Source organism: Apodemus sylvaticus, chromosome 1 (assembly GCF_947179515.1).
Source record: "Apodemus sylvaticus chromosome 1, mApoSyl1.1, whole genome shotgun sequence".
NCBI lineage: Eukaryota > Metazoa > Chordata > Mammalia > Rodentia > Muridae > Apodemus > Apodemus sylvaticus.
Genome location: NC_067472.1, coordinates 73,200,661 through 73,227,431, shown reverse-complemented (window position 1 = coordinate 73,227,431; position 26,771 = coordinate 73,200,661).

Sequence of the window (26,771 nt, the reverse complement as noted above, 5' to 3'; positions counted from 1 at the left end):
AAGTAGGGAGGCCTGGAGCAGGGAGGGGGTGGGAGGAGGATGACTGTGGTGGGTCAGCACTGGAGGATGCTGACAGACAGGATCACTAGACTTTACCCAACTGATGAGGATAGCACCTTTCCACCTTGTGAGAACTAAAAAACTGTCTCCAGGCATTGCCAAGTGTCCCTAGTGTGGGGATGGGGAGTGGGGATAGGGGTGGCAGAGGACATCAGCCCAGTTAAGACCTAATGCCTCCAGAGAAGTGTCATCCTCTAGGATGCTTTGGGGTTTTTGCAGCATCAGTTAAGGTCTTTTCAAACTACAATTCCACGGGACACACTTAGGAAAGACTGATCAAAACAATGTTCCGTTTACCCTTGAGGAAACTCCAGGAAAGGGAGGAAGTTCATATACAAAATCAAGTGAGACCATAAAAGACCTGCAGCTCAAACACACACCTCCACCCAAGTCTTCACAGAAATGAGACAGTCCAGAGGGATGGGACGATGGTTTAGTGGGTAAAGGTTTTGCCAAGCAAGTATAACCCAAGTTCATATCTTCTTCATCACTCGTGAAAACACCCAGATATGGTGATGTAACACATTCTTGTCTATAATCCCAGGGCTGAGGAGATGAAGGTGAGAGAATCCCTGAAGTCTGCCAGCCAGGATAGATGATCTGTCAGTTCAGGGTTTACTGAGAGAACCTGTCTTAAAAATAAAGTGGAGAATGATTGAGAAAGACATTAAAAAAAAGGAAGAAAGACATTCAACATAACATGGCCTCTGGCTTCCACACACCTATACAACACACACACACACACACACAGAGAGAGAGAGAGAGAGAGAGAGAGAGAGAGAGAGAGAGAGAGAGAGAGAGACTCACACATGCAGGTAAGGAGAGAATGGGGGCAAGTTCATCTAGTTCATCTATTCTGTTTGGACCCTGCTGTCAAATTCATCCACCATGCTGCTGCTGCTGCTGCTGCTGCTCCTGTTTGGCCATTCTTCCTGACACTAGAACTCAGCTTCTTCAGGCTTCCAACATGAACTGAAGACCAGTTGAATTCAGCTCTGCAGAATTCCTCCAAGCCTTCAGTACAAGATTGGAATAGCTAAGGCACCCTTCATTGTGGAGTAAGGAGATACCGTTCGTTCTCAGAGTCTCTGGTGTGAAGATAGATCCTTTGCATACATATTCAAGCTATATATTAATATATTCAACACAGACTATTCCTCTATAGAACCTTGACTAGCACAGCCCCTCAGGGCCTTCTTGGCAAAATTGTTCCTGTGATTATAGCAGAAGTTGAATGAAGAGTTAGGGAGGTGGCTACAGGAATGATCTGAAACTTAGTGAGGGCTGCTTCATCATTCTCAGAGCTGCCTAGGGGATCCACTCATCCTCCCAGATCCATTCTGCTGGTGACCCCTATGCAGCTGTGGCAGCCATGGCGGTGTGAGCATACCTGTCATTCTGCAGTTCAGTGCTAGAGAACCTCCTGCAAATTTCCAATTAGGAGAAAGCTTTAACTCAAATCCCAGGAGTTAAATCCTCTGGACACTGATTCATTCAATCCAGCCTCCTCTGCATCTTTCTGGGTTTTGAAAACTGCTGTGTGTTGACCCATCCTCCCTGTCCAAGGCTGTCCTTTATGAAATCACCACGATTTCCCTCATTCTACCTCAGAAATTAAGTCTTGGTGAAACCTGGCATCTAACTCATTTTGCATGCTAAACTATTACAATCGAAAAGGCAAAATCTCTACCATGCAGCTTTAAAAACATCTGTGTTTTTCTTCTGACTTTTGGGGATAATTAGCCCAGCTCATATTGTGATTGCTAATTACTAAGCTAAACTAACCTGCTGAAGGGCTGGCGGAGAGACAGTGTGTGCTCAGAGTTTTCCCTAGAGCACGCATCATCTGAAAAAAAAAAAAAAAGGAAACAGCATTGTCTTAGCCGGAGCCTCCCTGCCACCTGCTCCTGGGCCAGGCGACTGAGGACTCTGCAAGAAACTTCAAGCTTGAGATCCAAGTCTGGAGGCTGGTCCGAGGGAAGAGAACACCATGGGGAGACTTAATTTAACCAAATTGCTGGTATGGATTTTTGTTTCCGCATGAACAGATAATTGATCTTGTAACTGTTCTGGCAGGAGAGGAGGTTGGCTATCAGACAATAGACCTCAAAGAATTCAAATTTGGGAGTTAGCTGCAGAGATGGCTCAGTGACTAGGAATAAGAATGTGAGTTCCTCTTGCAGAGGATTAGAGTTCAACTCCCAACATTTGTATCAGGTAGCTCGCAACTTCCTGTCCTCCAGCTCTGAGAATCTCATATGCCTCTGGTACTCACATGCATGCACACCCACAAAGACACACATATGCATAATTAAATATATGTGCATAACTAATTTATAATGCCATGTATAATTCATTATAATTTATAATATAATTTATATAATCATATAATATATATATATAATTTATAGCTAAAATTTACCCAGAATCTCATGCTGGGGGAAGGGAAAGGCTTGGGCCCAGGAGCCAACCGCAGTAGGAACTTGGTTCCCAGGAAGAGATTTCAAACAGTTCTGACAATGTTTTGGACCACTTTGCAGGAGAGATCGGAGCTGAGACATGATAAGTCAGTGACAGATACAAACAATACCAGGACCGGAACTGATCAGCTATGCATACTTCTTGCCCTCTACTTCAACCTAACTCCTGTCAGGACCCTTTAGATGGACTTAGGGTGTTTCTGAACCTCTTTATGTGTTTTTGGGGGTATTTTTTTTGGTTTGTTTTTTGTTTTATTTTGTTTTCCTGATGGGGCCATGTGGGATAAATCCCCTTTCTCTGCTTTTCACTACAATTTTTCTATTTAAATGGCATTTAGGTTACAAGTAATCTCCAGTATCAACCTAATTGAGAAGTTTTACTTTTCACGAAAACTAGACCCAACCAGGATTCCAGAAATTCAACAAGCCACATGTGTTGGTAGAGCATGCATCCAAATGGCAGTGTTTGTTATTTTTAAACCTGTGTTCAAAGCCAGAGGCGACAGCATCTGGAAGGTGAATATGGAGGGGGTCCTTTTGCGTCAGAAGTAAAAACGATCTTTGCCAAAACATAAGACAAAGCAAGCCTGCTCATTCTTTCATCGGTGTGAAGAATCAGCACACGGCAGTGCCTTGGGGCACCATGGCAATGGGATGGGCACTGTCCCTGAGCTCACCAATCACAGCGTCAGGCCTCAGTGCTCTGAGAGGAAAGCAGATAGGTCTGAGTCAGACCTGTCTTCTGACAGACAGGAGGGTGTGGGAGAGCCTCAGGGAGGGGCTTCATCTCCAGTAGAGCCAGCCATGGCTGAGGATGACCACACTAGATGGAGAGGCAAATCAGAGGAAATGCCAGGGAGAGAGACTAAGAGGAAGCAAGATGGGCAACAGCTGGGAGAAGGAAAAAAGCAAGGACAGGGAGCTAGCAGGCAGCTAGGAGGAGGGATCTGAGGGCGGGGGACTTTTCTTGAGGAGACAAACCTGAACAGATAACTGTAACTTACGCACAGTGAGCCCTGACCTGCACTTGGTCTCTCAAATGGGAAGTGAGAAAACTCTATCATGTTTATTAGGAATGAACCCCTCATTACCCCCCCCCCCAAAAAAAACCTATAAACATCCCTTCAACATCATGGAATCAGTTCTTGGGTGTTCTACAGGCCAGTGTATAAACAGACACAGTTCAAGGAGGCCCAGTATGGTGGACTCCTGGTCTCACGTCTTGCTCAGCCCTCACGATAAACCTGTCAAGTGAATATTGTCAGACCCCACAGCTGGGCCAGAGGCTCTGGAGGTTGGAAAACGACTATGGACTTGTCATCCATAGGAGGTCACTGGCACCGGTGACTGGGGCTTAGCAGTCTGAGATAAATGCAGCTGTCAATAAATAAGGCCTGTCTCAGTGACGGAGCACCTCAGGATGGCCTAAGCAGGAAGAGGTGTGCGGAAGTGAGGGGGAGAAGGCTTCCCAGGCTTGTCAGGAAGCCTGAGTTAAGCCTTTGTGGAGGCCTCCCAGTCACAGCAAATTCTCTCATGAAGGCAGCTCTTCAGAGTTTCCCCTACATACATCTCATTTTTCCACAACTTTCTACCTGTAGTCAATGCTTGAGGGAATGATGTGGTAACCATCTTGAAAAGTGGTACCTATCTTTGAGGACTTCAGACTAAAATTTACACCCTCTGGTCAACCTTTTGGGCATCAAAAGCTGCTATGCAAAATGCTAACCCTCAGCCTCATGTTTCCTAAAAAAGCAAAGGACCTGGGCTTCCACCTACAGTCAGTGGCTGAGGAGATGTTGTGGCTGCTATTTTGATAAGCAGCAGCCATCTTTAAGGAACAAGCTACCATGCTTTATACCTAATGGTCAAGAGAGTCCCAGACTACTGGGATGTTTGTCTGCTCAGAAGTATCTCTCTCTCTCTCTCTCTTCCTCCCTCCCTAGACTTTGATTTGGGGAAAGAGTCCTCCACATTAGAGCCTGAGAGTTTGTCCCAGTAGGAGCACTGGTCAAGGGATAGCAAAATGGCCCAAGCAAGGTTACTAGGAAAGCTTTCTTCATGGATCTGGGGTCTTGGCAGAGGTCCCATTATCCCACCCACTGAGCTTTTCCTTGTGATGTAGACTGACTAGATTTTCCCCAGCATGCTCTCATCTTCTCACACCAGTCAGAGGTTCTGTTGACATAGCTGAGGACGGCTGACAAGCCACATGGGGCATTTGAGAGGCTGTCAATGTCCCCCACCCCGTGGCATCATTGCCTGCCTGCCATCCTCACCCATCATCACTGAGTACAAGTGTCTTCCCCTTGTGGGCATTATCAGCCAAACCACAGGAAGCAAGGGGGTGGAGACAGGAGGGCAGATGGTGAGGACAGAAATGAGATGTGAGACACCCCTCCTATGCCTGTTATCAGTTAGGACCACCTACCCCTGGGCACCTCAAGTTCAACATCATTATCCCCAGAGAGGGATTATTCAAGTCACCATTTGGTCCAAGGTGGAGTCACATTTGAGCCCAGTTCATGTCCTATGCTGATCACTCTCCCAGACCCCCAGCCACTTCAGAGGAGGCCAACTGTGACCCTGGTTGGTTCAAAGCAGTTAAGATCTATATATGCTAGGAAGCTCACAGAAATGAACAGTGGTCTCATCACTATGGACTAGGAGAAGCAGAGAACTAACTTCTTGTTTTAGTATTATGTAGATTCTCTAAACAGCCTTTAAGAGCAGAATCCCTGTCCCCATTATCAGTTCAGGACAGAGTCATCTGTTCACAGTCACCCGGCAGAGAAGTGGCAATACCAGAACTCAATTCCAAAGTATCCTCTCATCACCAACTCTTCACCAGAAGGAGTCAAAGAACACAGGTCCCTGATCAGAGGATGCTAAGGACTGTGGTGGTACAGAGGAAGTAATATTTCAGAGACAGTAATGATAAGGGAGCAGGGAGACTTTCAACAGCTGCACACAGTCTTTGGGTGTTCCAGCACAGAAAGAGGCCGGGTATGGGCAGAGCAGCTGGCCAGCCCTGAGTATGTGGCAACCAGAGGTAAGGCACTGCATACATACATCAGCAGTGGTTCTGAACCCATGGGTCACGACCCTTTTAGGGGTCACGTATCAGATATCCTGCATATTGTATATTTACATTATGATTCATAACAGTAGCAAAATTATAGTTTTGGAATAGCAACAAAATAGTTTATGGTTGGGGGTCACCACAACATGAAGAACTATATTAAAGGGTCACAACATTATTAGGAAGGTTAAGAACCAGAGAACCACAAGAAATAGGAAGAAATGGGGAACAGGACACCACCCAGGCCGGGCAATCCAACAGGAGCCTCACTGTGAGTTACTGATGAAAAAGAGCAGGTTGTGTGTGCAAGGTGTTTACACATACACTTACACACTTGCACATGTGTACATACAAACATACACAATCATCCTCACATATACAAGTACATATCTACACACACATACAAACATACACACACTTAACATACACACTCATACACAGGCCAGGCACCTTCTCCCAGAAAGACAGCAAGAGACCTCTGTCTGTCAAGTTGGAGGCTACTACTGTAGGCAGAAACATTCTCAAAGCCACCCCTAGCAGCAGCCAGTCCAAGTTCTACTCAGATGAGCCACAGACCCACCATGTCTGTGGAATGGACACACTTCATCTGGTCACCCAGTCACTTGGTTATGACCAGCGTCTGGCTCTTGCCTCCTCCCAGCTCCTCTCAAGTTTTCCTGTTCAAAGGATCCAGTTACTGTGTCCTTCCAGCATCAGGTGGGGATAGGTTACGGGGGAGGGCAAGTCCAGCCGCCTGGTCCCCATTCACAGTGCACAGTTCTTGAGCTTCCCAGTACCTCCACCACCATCCCATAAGGACACAAACCCCAGAAGCTAAGACCCTGTGCCAGGCATGGCTTTTTACCCTAGCCCTGTCACCTCTGTCCTGGTCTCTTCTTTCGCAAATTTGGGCCTATCTGACTAGGATAGTTCCCTCACAACCTTCACCATTAGAACAGGCCTCATTTGTTTCCTGTGGTGTTTTTAAATATGGCTTAAACCTCAAATGTCTAACCAGGCAAGCCTATAATCTTGACAGCTGGAATTAATGCCTGGTGACAATTTTATTTCTGTTTGGGGGAAGAAAGAAAGCCAAAGCCAAGACTTAATGTCATCCCTGGATGTCAGCTATGAGGAACTGAATCACACATGGCCAATCGACAGATGTAGGATAATGGTCTAGTCCTGTATGACGGCTCATGCTGTCAACTTGACAGAATCTGGCATTGCTTCAGAGGGTAGCCTTTGGGCATGCCTGTGAGGGATGTCTTGATTGGTTAATTGATGTAGGAAGCCCACCCTAAAGGCGGATTTGGACTGCCTCAAGAGAAGGAAGCCAGCTGAGTCTAAGCATTCATCTCTCTCCTCTTCCTGACTGCGGATGTAATGTGACTAGCTGACTCCAGCTCCTGCTGCCATGCCTCCCTTGCCTGCTGTCATGTGGTCCTCTGCCGTGGACCAGGTCCCAGTGTGAGAGAATGAGATACTGGCCTTGGAGGGTTAGCCTGGGTGGTCTGTGTGTTGGCTTTGCTTTAGCAATTCTGGCTCAGGAGTACTGGATCATAGCTGAGGCTGTGGGTTGTGGCTGTGGCCAGGGTGTCTGGAGTCGCCTCCACTCCTTGGGCAAGTAGGAAAAGTTTAATGTACCCCCAAGTATTAAAGGCAGTCTTGTCTCCTGGGCGGGCACTCAGTAAATGCTAGCCCTGAACACTGACCGTGGGATCTGAGCCAGTCGTCACTCTGATGACAGGACAATCTTGACTGGTAAGCGAGTATAAACCCTTTTTCTCTTAAGTCGCTTCTTATCCCATATTTTGTCACAGCAATGTGACAGACACACCCTGTTTTCCTCAAATCTCAGCTCCCTGAAAGCCACCCACACCTGTTCCATCAGAATTAAGAACCATTTTATAGCCAAGGAATCTAATGTGAGAGGAAGTGGCTAGAAAAGTCCTGAACGATTAAAAGCCAGTGTGCCTGCCCCACCCCCACACTCAGGCCCTCAGGTGGATTCCCCTCCAAGCCAAAATGCTAGCACTTTAACTCTACTTTCTCCCTTCGCCAGCTCCGTTCTCCATTCTTCGTGGACAGTGTTCATTCCTGCTGCCTTCCACCTCCCCCACCCCCGTGCTTAGCCGTGCTGTCTGGGCTGGTTGCAGATGAATGCCCTTATGAAGAGCGGTGACTGAGGACACCTAGGGACAGGAGGACAACTGGCTCAGATCCTGCTGTCAGCATTTGGTGCTGCCATTTACTGAATGTTCCTTCCCTACATGACAAGACTGCCTTTAGGCCCTGGGGCACATTAAACTTTCCCTACCAAGGTAAGGAGCAGGGATCCTACTCCAGACACACTGGCCACAGCCACAATCCACAGCCTCAGCTATGACCCACTGCTCCTGACCCAGAATTGCTCTATATGAAGCCAACACAGAGACCACCCAGGCTAACCCTCCAGGGCCAGTATCTGATTCTCCCACCCAGGAACCTGGGCTGCAGAAGGGAGGGCCCGGACAATCGTGTCACCTCAAATCCGAGCTTAAAACACCTTCTCAAATACTGATGGAGCTGCATTCTCTTCTCAGCCCAAGAAAAATTATAGACCTTTCACGACATTTCAGTTGTGAATGCTGTTTCTAAAAATAGAGCTGGGCTCCCATTTATAGCTCCCACATTACATGTCTCAGCGGTGCCCTGCACTGTTTTATATGCAAGCCACCAGGGAAGGCTTGCCTGGGTGTTGCCCTCCCTGCACGAGAAGCAGAGCCTCTGTGAAGGCCACCCTTAGCCCACAGGACATTTCAGTATGGAAAACCGTTGAAGGAAATGCTGTACACATACCCTGAGCTGCAGTAGCCCAGGGTCTGATGAGAAAGAGCCACCTATAGGGACAAGACTGGAAATCTCTTCCTGAGAATAGCTGCTGGAGTTCTTTAACTGGATCCATTTTTAAAAGATGTATTTATTTGTTTTATGTATATGAGTACACTGTAGCTGCAGACACACCAGAAGAGGACATCAGATCCCTTTATAGATGGTTGCAAGCCACCATGTGGTTGCTGGGAATTGAACTCTGGACCCCTGTAAGTGCAGTCAGTGCTCTTAACTGCTGAGCCATTTCTCTGGCCCCTTTAGCTGGATCCTTACAGAGCCAGAAAAATGCTTAATCAAAACAACACTAATGACAGGAATAAAAAGAAAAAGAGAGCTTTTCTCAGTACACAACAGAGATAAGCCACGAGTCCATCACTACCGGGAATAACCCAGTGGGGCACACTCACGATCCCCGCCCTGGGGTGGGGAAGCGTGAGACTGGGGGTGATTAGTCACTTATGCTGTGGAGTTTGAAGTGGAACTGGCAAAAGCTGAGTGACTCCAAAGCCACCTAGTCCCCAGCATGACGGACATGAAACTCCATGCCTCCTTCTCTTCCCCATCCCAGCACACATCAATCCACGGGGAGCCTCTGCCATGGGCACCCAGTTGTGTCCCACACTTCTGTGTCCTTGCCCCCTCATGCTCAAACCTTGAGCCATTGTGGGTTTTGCATGAATAGCAGAGCTCTGTGTGTCTGCAGTCAGCTAGGTCTGGGATTTCTCTGGGGCCTTTGATATTTCTATGACACTACATCTTGGTCCTGTTTAGACTACTTTGTGAGGCTGCCTCTTGCAGAGGCTGGGCTTATTTGTACCAGAGGGAGCAACCCCTAGGCTCCTCTCCATCCCTCTGGGGACTCTGATATCATGGCCCCTCTGGATTTCCGATCCCACGGGATACTCTCCGTATGGAGATGTCACAAAGGTGACCTGTAGATTCTTGGCAGACACCCGTCCTGGACCTGAAAGCTGCTGACAGTGTATCTCAATTTTCCTCTCTCAGACTGGGAAGCCCTGTCAGGGACACATTATGGAAATGACGCCCACCATTATGCAAGCCAGGGAAGGTGACTCAATAGCCCATGGATGACTTTCTTTCTTTTTCTTTCTTTTTTTTTTAAGGAGAAAAAGCAATAAGGCAAGATTTTGATCGCATCTGAGATTCTAAAATGCTCCAGAAGCCTTTCTCCTCCCTTAATATATAAGCAAATGAGGAGTCCATGCACCTGGCCTATAGTAGGGAGATTCCCAAGAATCTTAATCCAGCCCTTGAAGGTCAATGCTGAGACAGACTGGAGATTAGGATTCTAAGGGTGTCAGCCAGCTGCTTTCCAAATTTCAGATGGAAACAGTTGACCTTGTCTTAGACTCAATGAAGTTCCAGAGAGGGTGCCACTCACTGGGAAGACTTTCTTTTTAAAAGACTGCTTTTTGGTTGAGGGATGCATCTTAGGCAATAAAGTGCCTGCCTATCATGCACAGTGTCAGGGCTCTATCCCCAACACAGCTGTCATGGTTTACATGGGAATGGTCTCCGTAGGCTCAGACATTTGAAGGCTTAGTCACCAGGGCACTGGATGAAGGGATTAAAAGGGTTAGGAGGTGTGAGCTTGTTGGAAGGAGAGTGTCACTAGGGGCAGGCTTTGAGGTTTCAAAAACCCATGGCAAACCCAAGCGTCTCTCTCTGCCTAGGAATCAGAATATAGTTCTCAGCTCCTGCTACAGTGCCTGCCTGAATGGCAGCACCCTTAAAGCTACGCTGACAATGGACTAAGCCTCTGAAACCCTAGGTAAGACCTGAAGTAAATGCTTTCTCCTAGCATAGTTGCCTTGGTCAGGGGATCTCTTCACAGCAATAGAAGAGCTAGTAGGAAAACAGCATATGCTTGGATGTGGTGGAACATATCTGTAATCCCAGCATGCATGAAGTAAAGACAAGAGAATCAGAAGTTCAAGGTCATCCTTAGCTTCATAGAGAGTCTGGGCTACATAAGAACCTGCCTTAAAAACAAAAAAAAGATACCTGACACTTTTGTCATTCCAAGTTGAAAACCATGTGGTCATTTATACACAAAGACCTGCAAACACGTCTGATTTTTTTCCATTCAGATTCTTTTTCTAATTACATATTTTATTTATATTTCAAATGTTATCCCCTTCCCTGGTTTCCCCTCCAAAAACCCCCTATCCCATCCCCCTTCCACCTGCTCACCAACCCACCCATTCCTGCTTCCCTGTCCTGGCATTCCCCTATACTGGGGCATCGAATCTTCTCAGGACCAAGAGCCTCCCCTCCCTTTGAGGTTCAACAAGGCCATCCTTTGCTGTCTATGCAGCTGGAATCATGGGTCCCTCCATGTGTTCTCTTTGGTTGGTGGTTTAGTCCCTGGGAGCTCTGGGGGTACTGGTTGGTTCATATTGTTGTTCCTCCTATGGGGCTACAAGCTCCTTCAGCTCCTTCAGTCCTTTCTCCAGCTCCTCATTGGGGACCTTGTGTTCAGGCCAATGGTTGGCGGAGAACATCCACCTCTGTATTTGTCAGGTACTGGCAGAGCCTCTCAGGAGACAGCTTCATCAGTCTCCTTTCAGCAAGCATTTGTTGGCATCCACAATAGTGTCTGGGTTTGGTGACTGTATATGGGATGGATCCCCAGGTGGGGTCCATTCAGTCCATTCCATCTACAAGGAATCAAAGAAATTAAATAACTCCCAGCCACTCTCCCAGTCTGGCCCCAACCCTAGAAACCAAGACCAGCCTAGTTCTAGATGCTGGGGTGTGAGCATTCTTGAGACGCAGTAGCTCCGGACCTAGACTTTAGGAGGCTCGGTAGCTGCTCTTACATTGCATTGCCATTTCTCTTCACTCCAGTCCCAAAGAGGTCACATCACAGAGGACTCCAGACATGAGTGACAGGGAATTCCAGGAGCCAGGATGCCTGCCAGAAGCAGATGTCAAACTCAAGTCCTTGGTTGCAAGGCACCGCCCTTTGTGCCACACCACACAGCCTTTCAAGAAGATGAAGAAAGAGGAGGCTGAGGCCAAAAAGAGATTGGAGATATGGCAAGCAACCGACACTGTGGCTTATGTACAGACAGCTGCGAACAAGGGTATGTCAACCTTGGTCTCCTCAGATCCACTTAGCTGAACCCACAAGCCCTTGGGAGCCATGCTCGACAGGCTGTCTCCTCTAAAGGATGCAGTAAGAAGACTATGCCCTTAACTCTCAAAGAAACAATGACTATTTGGGAGTCAGATATCCCCAGCTGACATCTAACTCCTGGGAGTGCAATTGCAAACTTGCCAATTTGTAGAGCAAGCTCTGCCCCTACACCCCTTAGCTTCTTCCAAGAGTATGAAAGGGTAAAGATACCGACTTTGGGGATGATGATACTCCAGTGCAGAAAGGACACAAGTTTCCTCCAGCATGGGATGCTTTGCCTGACATGGCATGCCAAAACAGACTAAAGTCACTTCCAGTCCCGGTTCTGATGTCATAAGATGATCTGTGGTTCCCAGAACATATTTTAATGTTTATAAGACTGCTTGATTTAAAGTCTCCATGAGCTAGCTCCAAACATCAAAAACAGCATTTTCATAACATAAGAGGAGGGAGGTGCAGGGATCAGCTTACATTTTAAAGGATTTTTTTTTTTTTTTTTGGTGCGGTTTCTTTTTTCCTGCATCCAAGCATAGAAAGTTGAAGGAATCTGTTAACATATTGATTGCTTTGAGCACTATTTTAAATTAGCTTTCCGTTCTCCTCCATATGCTTTTCCATTAAATTTAAATAAATTAAAGTTCATTTCTCCGGAAGAGACATGCTGGGGCATCCTTGGGATCTGAGATGAATTTATCAGCCTGGACTGTACTGTCAGAAATGCAACAGCAACACATGCTACAGGGCAGGGAGTGGAAGAAACATGGCACCTCTCCGTCTTCTCTGCTTGAACCCCAGGCCTGTGGCAGCCTTACCGTTAACCCCCAAACACACAGTCAGAAGACACTCCCTGACTGACTCATCTTCTTGGCATGTGGGAAGCAAGCCCAGCCCGGACAAGTTTTGGGAACTCTGCCTTTGTTAAGACCAGGGTGAGCTGGTGATTTCAGATTTGCTCTGATTGTCTGCCCCAGCTCTATCGTTCCCCAGGGAGAACCCCATATGTTCTTCTGACTGGCTTACCAAAAGGATAACTATTAGACGAGTAGGAGACAAAAAGCCACTTTGCCCTATGGTCCCCTGGACAGAAACAGACCCTCATCTTTCACAGAATACTCTGGAACACAGAAGCAATCTCTGGCTGAACTCTATTGAAATATCTGGGGGCCACAGTACAGGAATGAAATGAAAGAACTGGACGAAAGTCAACAGATGCAGACTGATACTTCTGCCAGCCTCAGTGATGGACTCTGAGGAAGCGAAGCCCCTAGAGGAAGTCTGACAAGGAGGAGGGACATTGGCACCCCGAGAGAAAAGCATCAAAATAGAAGGCATGATGACCCTGGAGGAACAACAGAATAGAATAAGGTCCACTTAAAGACTCCCTGGCCTTACTCTGCCCCTCCCAAGTAGCCCCAGCTGCTGTTCTGAAGTACAGGAAGGAAAGACTGCACAAGAAGAACCACAGGCTTACTAGGAAATAACACCCTGCCTTGGGAACCTACTCCTCCCACCAAACCCCCATCCTCCATGAAGAGTCAAAAAAAAAAAATGGATGAAGTGAAGAAGGAACAGGGGCCTGAGTATGGCCTGAGAACACACCCCACTGGCAGTGGTCAGCCACAAGGGGAAAGCAAATCACAGGGAGCAGGGAACCCCTCGCTGTGGCTGCACATGGAAACTCCACCCCCCACTGCAGCAGCCCCCAGAAGGAATGAATGGATAGAAAGATCTGGAGAACACAAGCTCTCCTGTTAGACCAGGATGCAGATGCCCAGAGTGTTGAGATTTGTGGTTTTGCTGAAAATGTGATGTATTTTCACCAGGAGGGGGATTTTTTTTTCAGACATACCCAAAATAGTACTTGGGTTCATTGGCAGTGTAGCTGCAGTTAGTATGTATGTGTTTCCTAAATATGTAGGTCGTTCTTCTAATGTTTCATTCTTTGGATTCTTACCTAATGGAGGAGTGTGTTTGGAAAATGTAAGAAGATCCAGACTCCTCCCAATCCTCCCTCAAGCTCCTGCCTGGCTCTAGTTTTGCTGAATGGGGGGTATTGTGGGAAATCCGTAGCCGCCTGAGTCTAAGGACTCCATGCAATGTGTCATATTGTTGTTGGGATAGAGGTAGAGAAGGGAGAGGGAGAGATTTTAAAAAAGAATAGGAGAAAGAAGAGGAAGAGAAAGGCACAGAAGGAGGGAAGGGGAGAAAGACTGATTGATTCATTGACTGACTGACTGACTGACTGACTGACTGATTGAGATAGATTGATTGATTGATTGGCTGATTGATTGATTGATTGATTGATTCATAAAAGGTTTCCCTGGCCTGGGGAGATGGCTCAGTGGGGAAAGCAGCTGCTATAAGTATGAAGACCTGTGTTTGGATCCCCAGCACTCAGAAAAGTTTGGCATGGCAGTGTGTGTGTGTGACTCCAGCACTGGGAAGCAGAGGCAGGTGGATCTCTGGGGCTCCCTGGCCAGTCAGTCTAGTAGAAATGGTAAGCTCCCAAACTTAATGAGAGACTCTGCCTCAAAAGTAGGGAGGGGAGCAGTGGAAGAAAATCCCCAAGATTGACCTGTGGCCTCCACATAGACTCAGAAGGGTGAGTGCCCCTCATATACACATATGTACACGTGACCTGTACACACAGATTCCCCCCTCCAAGGCACTTAAGCCTTAGCCTTAACACAGCAACTGATACTTTCTCTGTGTAGTTTACAGACCAAATATGTTTGCTTGAGTAGAGAAGCTACTCTGTAACTAACTTATCTCCTTCTCTTGGAACATTAAATTCATTCGCTTTTCTCTATATTCTTTTTGATTATCAAACTCCCTATTAGAATGTTAAGGAACATTTGTGCAGATGTGAGCTTTGCCTCCATTTGAGTCTCCTTAGCGCATAGTTTCGCGTGGGAAAAGAAGGAACTGGTTAGACTGGATGCATGTTTATGGTTCTCACTGTATATCTGATTTTGATTCAGGCACACTGTCCCTAATAACAGTGCCACTGGCTTTGGTGACTCTGCTCTTTCCACCCTAACCTGTGGAGGACTGGGGGCTCAGGTCAAACAATACAATGGCCCAATGAATAGTACAGAATGATAGCCCAAGTTTAATTGCCTTATCTACTGCCAAGAAGAATAATCTCTCATGATTGACTTCTACCATAGTCTTTACTTTGCAACTATTACAGGGTTAGTGCTTAAAAACACTGGAACTCTTCAGCTGTCATAGCATGAATTATTTGTCAATTGTATTTTAAACATCTTGTACCCTTCCATTATAGTATGAATATCCCCCAGAACACCCTCTACTAAATTCCCTTGGCATCGCCGTCATCATTCTGGAGTCTGAAGACTTTCTACACCCAACTCAGCCACTCCTGATGCTGCTTCTATTACTTGTTAGTTGAATAATTCCCACACAGATCTGATGGATGGTTCTGGTTTCCACTCCATTAGTTTAACTAAAAATACTTTTCCATATTTCATGTTTTAATCCATCTGGAGTTTATTGGGCATGCCGTGTTGTACAGATCCAATTTAATCATTTTTAAAGACTTTTATTTATGTGTTTGTATGTGTGTGCCTGCCTGTGTGAATTTGTGAGAGCCATTCGAATGCACTTGCTTACAGAAGCTAAAGATTCCCATGGAGACCCTGCAACTCGAGTCACGTGTGGTTATGAGTCATATGCTGTGGGTACTGGGAATCACACACAGGGCCCCAGTAAGCAATCTTAACCACTGAAGCATCTCTCCAGCCTCCTAACCTAATCTTCTATTTCTAATGGTGATCTTGTCATCCAACAGATTTTAAACACATCTTCCTTAATACTACTCTGGAAAGTGGACCCAGTTGTGTGCTGGTATTGCAGGCCCCTGGGCTATCCCCTCTTTCCCCTCTTGGGGAGGAGCTAGTGATGATTCAACAGCTTTGTTTTATGCTCTGCTTTGGGGTTCTTTTCATCCTCCGCCTCCTTTCTCCCTACCCCTCCTTGTAGCTCTTCATTCTGGGAGCATTCTTTGAAATTCCTGCCAAGTCCTTTTTTTTCACATGAGACTTCAAAGCACATTGATTTTAAAACATCTTTTGATTGAAATTATATTTAATCTATGCATTAACTTGGGGGAGGGCAGACAGCTATTTAATATTTTATCTTGCTGACTAAGAAAGGAACCTATCTGTCAGCAATCTGATGCCTGCTCCCCTTTGTAAACCAGCCTGGATGACCCAGTGTGAACACCAGGGCTGAGTTCTAACACCAGCTCTACCTCTGTCTGGTGGGAGAATTTCAGGCAATCCCTGATGACCAGGAGGGAACTGATATTGGGGAAAGGGGAAGGTGCTGGCTGGTCTTGCTCACACCATGTTCCTTGGTGTGCTGCCTATAGCTTGGTTTCTTTCTAGTGCTCCAGGGATGGTTTTAGTTAGAGGTTGCTGTTCCTCTCCACCACCCACCCCTGGACATCTGAGTATGTGCTCAGCCCACTTGTCATTCCCTACGTCACTCAAGACCACTGCACCTGCCACTATCTTCTTCACTCCATTGTGATCTGAAAGTGGCAGATCTCCTATTGTGGCAGGGTTGCTATGGAGAAGCCTTCTGAAGCTTTGGTTGTTGGAAGGTCCTTGGGTAATAAGGCACTTCTCAGAGGAAAAGCTCTCTGACTTCCTGCTTTTCCGTGTGAACTCTGAGCATCTCTGTGCCATCTACCATTAGATCCTCAGCAGAGCAAATCCATACCACATTAAACAATTGGTCAGCCTGCATGGATGGCCTGGCATGAAATTCCTCACCCACCTCTTATCTCTGGCGCTTTTAATCTACAATTAACCTCAGGGACAACACTTATCTCTAATCTGAAACCGCATCACCCCCCCAACACAAGCGCACACACATGACCTTCAATCTTCTCAGCCCAGTGTCTTTTCTGACCTTACTGCAGTTCCTTGTGCCATTGTTGAAGCCCTAGAACCTTCAGCTCCTTCATGTTTCACTATTCAAGGGTTCCCTTCATGTTCACTGTCCTCTGTATCCACACTGCATTTTACCAGTATCACTTCTATCAAACGTTGCCTCTGACACAGTGGCAGCCTCTTGTCCCATCTACGTCCATGCCTACTGATTCCTGTGGTCAGGACCCCCAACAATGGCTACAGGCAGGGTAATATTGGACTCTTTGCTTCGTGATGTAGACAAAAGCGTGTTTCCTTGGATGCCCTAGGATGCAGCTATAGTTATAGCCCATAGTATGGTTATAGTTAGAGCTGTGGCTTTAGGAGACAATTCACCTTTGATAATAAGATTGTAAGAGTTGAGTCCTCATTTGGTAGGATTGGCTACATTATAAGAAAATAAAAACTAAGAAGACATCCCATCCCAGGTGAGTACTCATGAAAAGCAACAGGAAGTACAGCTCAAAGGAGGCTTCTTTCCAGCCAGAGTCCAAGAACCAAGTTATCCAGCATTTTGATATTAGTTTAGTTTTCTGGCCCCAGAATTATGATAAATAAATTTCTGTTGTTTAAATCTCCTAGTGTTTGGAATTTTTTTGAAGCTACCCTCACTAAGGCATACCATAGCAAGTAAACAAACAGACAGACAAACAAAAAATTGTATTTTGTGACTACATTATTATAAACATAAGAATATTAACTCTCTATACTAAATCATTTTCTCAAACCTGAAAATCATTATTTTTTTTTGGAAAATAAATCAATAAAATTATGTCTATTGGCCCTAAAAATATCTTGTGTCTCCAGACACTGTACCTAAAGACTGATAGAGAAATACATGTTTCCATTGCTCAGCTGAGAACTAGCTCAGGCTGCCATCTGGCCCCTGGATTTGCAGCCATAGCTTCTGTGAGAACACTCAATCAAGGGTGGATGGGAATTGTTGAACGATTGCTCCAGTTTGCCCTCCTGTGAATAAGACCACGATCAGACCTGTGCAGTATTATCTTCCTAAAGTCCCTGCCTGCGTAAGTCCCAGTTACTCATACTTGCAGTTACTGTGAGCATACCTTAGACAGGCTTTCTTTACTTCCTGCCCAACCCTACCCAAATTTCCTGATCAATAAATTGTCTATATTCAAGCCCATCTTTCTCTCTGCTTCTTGGCAAATGCAAATAAAGTTCAATCCTTCCCTCAAAGAGGCTGTAGAACCTCTTTTTGCTAGCTTCTACCTTGCAGCATAGCTACAAACCCAACTCTCTCCTCCTGCTCTATAGACTGAATTCTCTGATGGAGCCAGTATTCATAAGCTGTCTGCAAGGGCTGTGCACTGCACCTGTCCACTCTGTCCCCCTCTATCCATTGTCACACATATCCAAAATCCCATGTGTTAGCCCAAACCTATTTATGCCAGCTTTATGTGTGATTGTAATTGTACAACTTCATTATATACAGTTCAAACCAAAGAAATATTCATGTGCAGAGGGAACTGCTGCTTCTAGGAAAACCAAGTCAACATACCTGGGAAAGACAAATTGCTGCAACTGCTATTTATCAAGTCAGTGTGGGTTGCCATCTGTAATAGATTGGGAAAATGGTTAAAACCTGAGCCATGTCACTTCACAAGTATTTTAATCCTCTTTTCGCCTGAAAGGTAAAGTGGAACTGGAAGTGGAAGACTGCGGTGGGGGCTGGGGCAAGCACAGATCTCCTCTGCTGCTTCAAACCATCTGAGTCATCTGGTTCAGGAAAGGATGCCTCTCACACCTGGGTGAGTGTCTAACTCTAACCCTGTCCACTCTCTTCCAGTTTGAAGAATTATCATCCCTTTTCCAGCTTAAAAAGAAAAGAAAGGAAAGAAAAAGAAAAGAAAAGAAAGAAAAAGAAAAAAGAAAAAAGAAAGAAAAACTGGACAAACAATCTTCAAACTCTCTTGTTAGGCCATGACTGTTTCCTAGCCTCGGCTGGTTCCAGCTGTCTCTCCATGAAGAAGGGAGATGGGTGGGAGGAACAACCACACAACGACAGCAAAGTCCCATAGACTACATGACTAAAAAGCAACAAGATCGATCTCTTATGGAGGTCAGGGGCCCAGTGGGGTCAGGCTCTAGCGAAGGACCCTTTCCAGGCAGGAGACATCTGACTCCTCCCAGGGGTAGAAGAGGGCAAGAGTATTCTGAGGTCCCTTATATGAGGGGCATTGATCCCACCAATGAGGTTTTGACTTGGGGTAACAACTATTCATCCATGAAGCAGGGCTACCAACAGCACTCTATCCCACCTAGATGTCACCCCTTTCTCACTGGAACCATCTCTACTGCTCTCCAGGGTCCACTGCCTCCTCTACTCCTTCTCGCAGTCCTTGAAGTCTCAACATGCATCCCGTGCCGCTTTCCTGGCTCAGCTTCACAAGCTGCCAACACCCAGCTGGCAACATCAAGAGTGCACAGCACATGGAATATCAGTGAATAAACCAGCAAGTGAGTGAGGAGAAGCCCTTCAGGCTCAAGACACTCATGGCCCTCTGATCTTTAAGGATTTCATGTCAAGGATTGGCCTTCCTAGTAAGGTTCTCACTGTGGACCTTATGCCAAGACTACTTGGAAATGCTGGGCTCTGTGGACAGCAGGAAGACAGGGATGAGGGCAGGAAGGACGTGACCCTGGCTCTCAACATTCCTGCGAGATCTGCCTTCAGTCCCTGGGGTAATGCCCAGTTTTTCCTGAAGGAGGAATGACAAGGATGTAAGATATAAGGGCTGGCAGTGAGCTTAGCTGTTGGAAGGGCTAAAAGAGGTCTGCAGGTCATCTAGACCCAAGTCCAAGCCAAGACATATTTTGCCCTGGAAGAAGGAGACATAGGAGGACTTCATGATCTGAGGTCAACTCCAAGGCTGTGCTGTACCGCTCCTGGCAACCTGACAGCTGGGAGGCACCATTCCCATTGTGGCTGGAAGTCTCCATCTGTGGTGGTCAGGGACACCCTCCCCACCTGTCCTCCTCAGCCCTAGTGGGGTCCCAAGTGCCCTCTCCTGCCACCTGCTGACTGCTATATGGGTTCCTCCATTGCTCATCGGTTTCAGAGCTGAGCTCTATAAGGGCAAACACACTGATGTTAAGGACTGGCTGGCGTACCCAGATCAATGTTAGTCGCCATCATTTTGAGAGTAAGGATTTCAACATGGTAATTGAGGACTGCACAGGACGCTATCCTGACTTTCAAGCGATAACATTAAGAGGTGATCAAGGCCTGAGGGTGGGGCTCTCCTAGACTGAATGAACACCTCTATAAAAGGATCTCCACAGGGCTCCCCATCTTCGCTCCCTGATTGTGAGCCCAATGGGTCTGACATTGCCTTCCTAGCTCCCTCGCTTTGGAATCTCAGTCTAAAGAACTGTGAGAAACATGTTCCTAATAAACTATGTAGCTTATTGTAAGCTCCTCCTGGTGTAAGTGGCCAGGCCGTGCCCCTAGACTACACTTACTGCTGTTTCCAGCCGCTCAAGATGCTAATGGTCAAGTTCTACCCTACAGAGGAAAAAAACCCGCCTAAAATCAGGCTACAAAATCCTACCAATCCCAGGCCTTGTCCCAAGATCAGGCCATAAAATCCCACCAATCCCAGGCCACCCTGGAAAGTTCCACCCACTCCCCACCCACAAAAGAAGCCCTATATAAAGCCTGTTTCCTGCTTCGTACTTTGCTGCTTTTTTCCCAAGCAGAGGCAGGCCTTCTGGGTCTTTCCTGATAAATCTCAAAGTGAGATTTGTTAGGCTGTGTGACTTAGTGATATTTCTGGGCTCTTCGCTGCCAGGATACCTTCTCCCTCAGAGCTGTAATGCTTACACTAATGGTACCGTATTATGGCAGCCTGAATTGGCCACAGCATTCCACTGCCTGTTTCAGTCTTCCCTAGAGCCCCAGAACCTTACCTCATGCCTGCCACTAAGGTGATACCCAGGCGGCCCGTGGCTCAAGAGTCCTGGCACTCCATATGCTGGCTCTTCCCTCAGACCAGAGAAACCCACTTCCTACTTCCTCTTTTAGACTTGTAGTAAACCATCTGGAAGCCTTGAGTTTTTAACCAAATACATGGCACATTTGGAGCCTGCCTTTTAGAAAATGCTTTGAAAATTTCCCAATCCTGTCATAAAAATTAAAAATTCATCTAATGAAAAACAACAAAACAAAACAGCAAGTGTAACTAACAGGGGACGTGTGGCTCCATTATAGCATGGCGATGGGGAACAACAGCCTAATATACTGCTGTAATGTGTTCCCATAGGGTGATCCCACAGGGTGCTCCCCCTGAGTGCTCTCACAGGGTGCTCCCACAGCACTGGGATGGAAAAGAGAGAACTTAGCTGCTAGAGCTTCATGCCTGAAACTCATGGATCAATGTGCTTATTTCTGGTCCTCCCTGGCGAAATGGTTCAGGAGGCACTCTCAAATTTTCTTCTAGCCAATGGAGATGATTTCAATGAAGTCTACCTGTGGAACGACCCCTTTCTACTCTGTCTCCAAAAGCCACATGGCTAGACTCACTTAGAAAGTTATACCTCCTGGTCTGGTTGGTTTCCATCCTCTTCTTATAAGCTAGTGAAGGGGACAGCATCACAGACTTAGAAGGTAGTAAATATACAAAGTAGCTTTGCGTGGTTTATAATTTCTAAATCACAGTAGATATCCAAATGATGCACCAAATTCACACAGTAGCAATACCTGCAGCCCTGGGTATGTTTTCCCCGTTGACTCTTACCCAGCATCTCACTCAAGCAATTTTATGCTTTTAATCTAAGAATGTGTTCATTGTTGAACAAGATGCTTAAACGTATATGCCATGCTGTTCTACATACAGGAGGACACATGGCAGCCAGAATTCTCATGTCACTTGAAGTCATAGTTCTCCTTCACTGGATGGTGTCATGCTGAGAACAGCAGTCTTCTTTAACTGGATTGTTATTTTTGTTTGTTTTTTGTTTTTGTTTTCTCATTGCTATGCTAAAGGAAACAACATTAAGGAGAAAGGGTCTCTTTTTATTGCTGTGGTAATGAATCCAAAGCAATAGTTTAAATGGCAGAGAGGGCATGGTAACAGGGGCAGGAAGCTAGCTAACCACAGCTCCATCTGTGTAGGTGAAGCAGAGAGAGTAGGCAGGGAGCCAAGGCTATAAATCAGCAAGGCCTGCCCCCAAGTGTTACCCTTTCACCTCCTAACCATTCAAGTGCTCCATAACCTCCCCAGGCAGTACCGCCAACTACAGACCAAGTGTTCCAACACATAAACCTATGGAAAACATTTCTGATTTAAACTACCAGGTCTGAGATTTTGCATTGCAGTTTGAGGATGTTGTCCATCATCTTAGAGAAGACACAGTGTCAGGAGAGTGGGTTGCAGGGACGTGTGACCACTTGCTCATGTCTGCTCTGACCAGGAGGCAGAGAAAGGGAAATGCCAACTCTCAGAGCTGACTTTCTCTTTCTCCTTTGTATTCAGTCTAGAACTCCAGCCTGTGGGATGGAGCTGCCCACACTCAGGGCAGGTCTTAACCCTTTCGTTACTCTTCTCTAGAAATGCCTTCATAGACACACCAAGGATGTGTCTGTCTTATTAATGCTCTAGGCATTTGCTAATCTGATCAGGCTGACAAAATGAACTCTCACAAGCCTCATTCTTGTAAAATCGGCACTCAAAAGAGTCAGTTTAAACCATAAACTTCTACCCCTGGACTTAAAGTCTCATGTTTATAATACAAAGCACTTGACTTATCTCTAAGAGTCCCCAGAATTCCCAGAGTTGTAATAGTTCTGACATTGTTCAATGTTTCCTTTTGCAAGTCAAAACAATCTCTTAACTGTGATCCCTACTTTAAAAAAATTAAGTTGCATATTCCCAATGTACAGTGGCACCTAGCAACATTTTCATTCCAAAAGGAAGGAATGGAGACTCAAATGAAAAGATGAGACCAAAATCCAGTAGGAAGCACACTAAATCCTGCAGCTCCATGTCTGGCCTCTGGCGCTCTTGGTGGCTTGCTTGTTTTGTTTTTTGTTTCTTTGTTTGTCAGCTGCATTCTGTAGCCCCTAGTTCCTCTGGGGTGTATAGTGTCTTGATTGGGCCAGGAACCCCTAAGATAGCTTTGCTAAGTGAAGCTGCCTCTAAAGACTGTTTTAAGCTGCTGAGGTTTGAAGAGGTTTGTTTTGCAGCATTATCCTGATTATAGCTAACTGATGCAACCTCCACACAAAGTCTATGCATACACTCAGACTGCACACAGCACTCATAGGGACATTCGCACTCAGAACACACAATCTGCTCCATCAGAGAAACTCTCTAGTTAGCCACTAATCTCTTTCTCCTCGCCCCCCCCACACACACTCACACACACACACACACTCACACACACACTCACACACACACTCACACACATACACACACACTCACACACACATACTACGCACTCACACACACACATACACGCATACACACACACACACACACACACACACACACTGACTCACACCTGTGTAGAGAGCTCATCTCTCCTGGGAAATCACGGCTGGTCCCACAGCAGCCTGTGGTGGTGTTTCCTAAGGTGTAGTCAGTGCCACATTCTGGGCACTGTCTTCATCCTGAAGCGAATCACGGTGCAGCTCGGAGCTCCACGCCTTTTATCTCACCGAGTTGCTATCTCATCCTTTTTGCCCAGAAAGTGTTACTTCTGAAGCCCCAGCAGCTTGTTATTTTTTCTTTCTACCTCAGTTATTGAACGGCTGTCAGACTTCTTACATCCCATTCCCCCAAGGGGAACAAATTACAGCCGGGATGTATGCAAACGGGTTCTCAGGCCGCGTATCTTTCATGTCCTTGCTGTTTGGCGGTCTCTCTGATGGCCCTGTTTCTTAACTGTCAGCATGCTGCTCTGGCAAAGAGCTGCGACTGATCTGTCCTTTTAACTGAGGAGAATAGGTGGCTCTCCTTGGGTGGCAGACCATAAAGGAAATAAACTGTGCTGTGAAAAGCCTGGGTCTCCCTCTCTGGGGAGCCAGGGGCCTCTATAAACGGTTGTCCACAAGTGGGCCCCGAACTTCAGACCACATCAGTAAGGCATAAGGAAGCAGGGGCCAGAGAAAGCTTTCTGCCTCTCCCCATCCTCTGCTGAGAAAGATTCCATGCTGTCTGCACAGTGGCTGCATTTGGGTCCTTTTCTAGGAGGGTGCCTCATAGGAAATAGACCATGACAGTCTGTGGTGAGGGCTGTCACCTGTGCAACATTAAAGAGACAGCACAGGCGGTTGGGCAAAAGCCCCTCATCCCAGGAAGTGTGCAGGCTCGTGAGGGCTCTGCCTGTGGCAGATAATCTTTAACTTGAGTCCCAAGGGAGAGTAGAGATTTCAAGAGGAAGACAAGGAAAGGCATTGGGGACCAGAGGTGACATATGCAAATAGCATGGGCAAAGAGCCTTATGTGTTTTGGGACCTTCAAGAATGGTAGGGAGCCCTGAGCCAGGACAGCTAGGGGGGAGTTGGGAAGGGGAAGGGCGGAGGGAAATGGAGCCCAGGAAGACAATTGTGCTAAATCCCTAAGGCACCTGTGGAGTCAAATTAATGGGTTTGGATGTTTGCAGGCAGCAGTTGGGAGCTGTGGCCAGATTGCAGCAAGGAGGAAGAGAAACAGATTTTGTTGTTGTTGTTGTTGTTGTTTTGTTTTTGTTTTTGTTTTGTTTTGTCTGTTTTGTTTTTTGTTTTTTGTTGTTGTGGCATCCTTCTGGCTGCATATGGAGGCAGTCAGGACAGCAGCAAGGTCCCAGAAAGGGCTGACCAAGGCTGGGCCTGGTTAGGCAGCTCAGCCAGGGAAGGAGCAGGTGGTGGCAGGTTGTCTCCCTGCCTCCACGGCCTGCCTCGGGTTTATTTGTCTCCCTGCTCACAGCTCTCTGCAGCTGTGAAGACAGACAGATGGCTGCTGCTTGCTGAATCACTGAGCAGACTGGTCTGGCTGCTCTGTCTCTCCTGCATTCTCCCTACCATCAGTGCTACAACCCCAGCGTGTGATTTCCATGCCTTGTGGATTCTTCTGGGGGGGGGGGCTCCTGGCTCCCTCCCCCTCCCCCATGACCCCCTTCTTACGGGCAACCTTGCAGAACTGATAGGAGACATATTGGAGGGGTGGTATTCAACTGGTTTACAGGATGTGGTTGGGCTACTCCAAGGGTGAAGTGTTTCACAACAAAGAATGAGGCTGAGATCCAGTAATTAGCTCAGCCCATAGGGCTGGGCATCTTAGCAGTCTCAAGGTAATCTCAAAGGCCTGGAGGATTCCGGGGGAGCTGCTGATCTCTGGTCTACAGTGGAAGCCTGAAGAAGCTTGTTCTGATATCAGGAAAGGAATCAGCAGTGGCCACAGGGACAATAAAATAGCCAGATGTAGGAAGCAAGTAGGTCCTTGTGTTTGCAGATAAGCACTAGAAGCAGAAATGTTAAACACACAGGCTTGTCTCCTCAAAGGGAGAACTGTATAACCTGTTTTCTGCCCAGGAGGCTGAAAACTGACAAGGTTCATAACCTGCTGACCTTTGCACAGACCACACCCGATCCTCCCTCAGACCCTTATGAGTTTGTCTTGAGCCTGTTTCTTCTGTTAATCTGTAGAACCTATCTTTATGGAAGATGTCACTTGTACTCCACAAGACTTTTGACGTGGTCCTGTCTTAAGCTTTGTTGTGAACAAGGGATTGAATTAATTATCATCAGAAAACTTTTTTTTAAAACAAGTTTTACTGTATTTAACCCGAAAATAAGCTATTTAAGGTTAGACTCTTGAAGTTTGAACCAACATCAGCTTCTGAGTTCTGTTGAACCGAACTGCCTTCGTACCTCTCGAAGACTGACTCTCTGCTGATATGGGTGATCAAAGAGACCCCCGAAATCAGCAAGACTAAATAGCAAGCAAGAAAAAAAATAGCAAAGTTTTCCTTCTTCCATGTCCAAAACTTACCAGGAGATGCTACCACATTTAGGCGGGGTCTTCCACATCAAATCATACAATCAGGGCAACCTCCCCCAGAACTGCCCACACACTAACCCATTGCAGACAGTCAGTTCTGTCAAGTCATGAAGCTAATCATCACGCCCTTTTTTGGCCAACCCCCACCCCATACAGACATTGAGCAGCTCAAGCTGCTACAAACTGGAAACTGGACCCCAGCCCAGGCCCCTGGGTACCTCCTGCTCCTGATACATGCTGCCTCTCCCTATGCTCAGGAAATGTTTGGGTTTAGACATAATATCCAGGGAACTTGCCAGAGGCTCCACCGTGAGCCAGAAGAGCACAGAGGCTGTTTTGGGGTATTTTAGAGGCATGGTCTAGAGGGAAGGTTCAACAAACACACAAAGCAGTTGCACAATCAACATGGCTCCTGCCCCAGCAGGCCCAGAGGGCCCTCCTAAGTGAGGATGCTTCAGCTGAGACCTGGAAACTCTGTGGGGTCCAGGCTGGACAAGATGCAGCAGACGGGAGACTGGGGAAGGGCTTGAGGAAAGTGGAGTGGGCAGTGCACACAGATGGTGAGTCCTGGGTTGACACTTTAATGATAACTTCAGAGGGGACACCAAAATGGACGAATGATAAAAACTTCCTCTTGAGTTTGTTTGACTGAGAGCGAGCCCAGATTTGAATTCTGTCCTCGTGTCTTCCATCTATCTGTAGTCTGCAGAGAGAGTGTGGGAGAGAGGGAGGGGGGGGAGGCGAAGGCAGAGGCAGAGACAGAGACAGAGACAGACAGACAGACAGACAGACAGACGTGTCTGTCCCTGTTGACTATCTGATCAAGTGCCTATGTCTGCTTCATGTCTGTTCTGTTCCTAACAAAGGATCTAGCTCTATAACCGAACAGCACAGAATGTGTGGTGTGAGGAAGGAATGAGGGATTCTTACAGAGATCTCTCACAGCACTTTACAAATGAAGAAATTACTTTACTGACCCCAGATGCCTCATACAAGACTCCAAACCACACACGGATATTATCCCTCTCTGTCCTCATTTGTTCTCAACATTTATGGGATATTTCTTTTGCTTAATGTTGCTTTCAACTGGTTGGCTGCTTTTAATAAATAATTATCACACACAACACCCCTTCCCCCCCCCCCCCACTATTC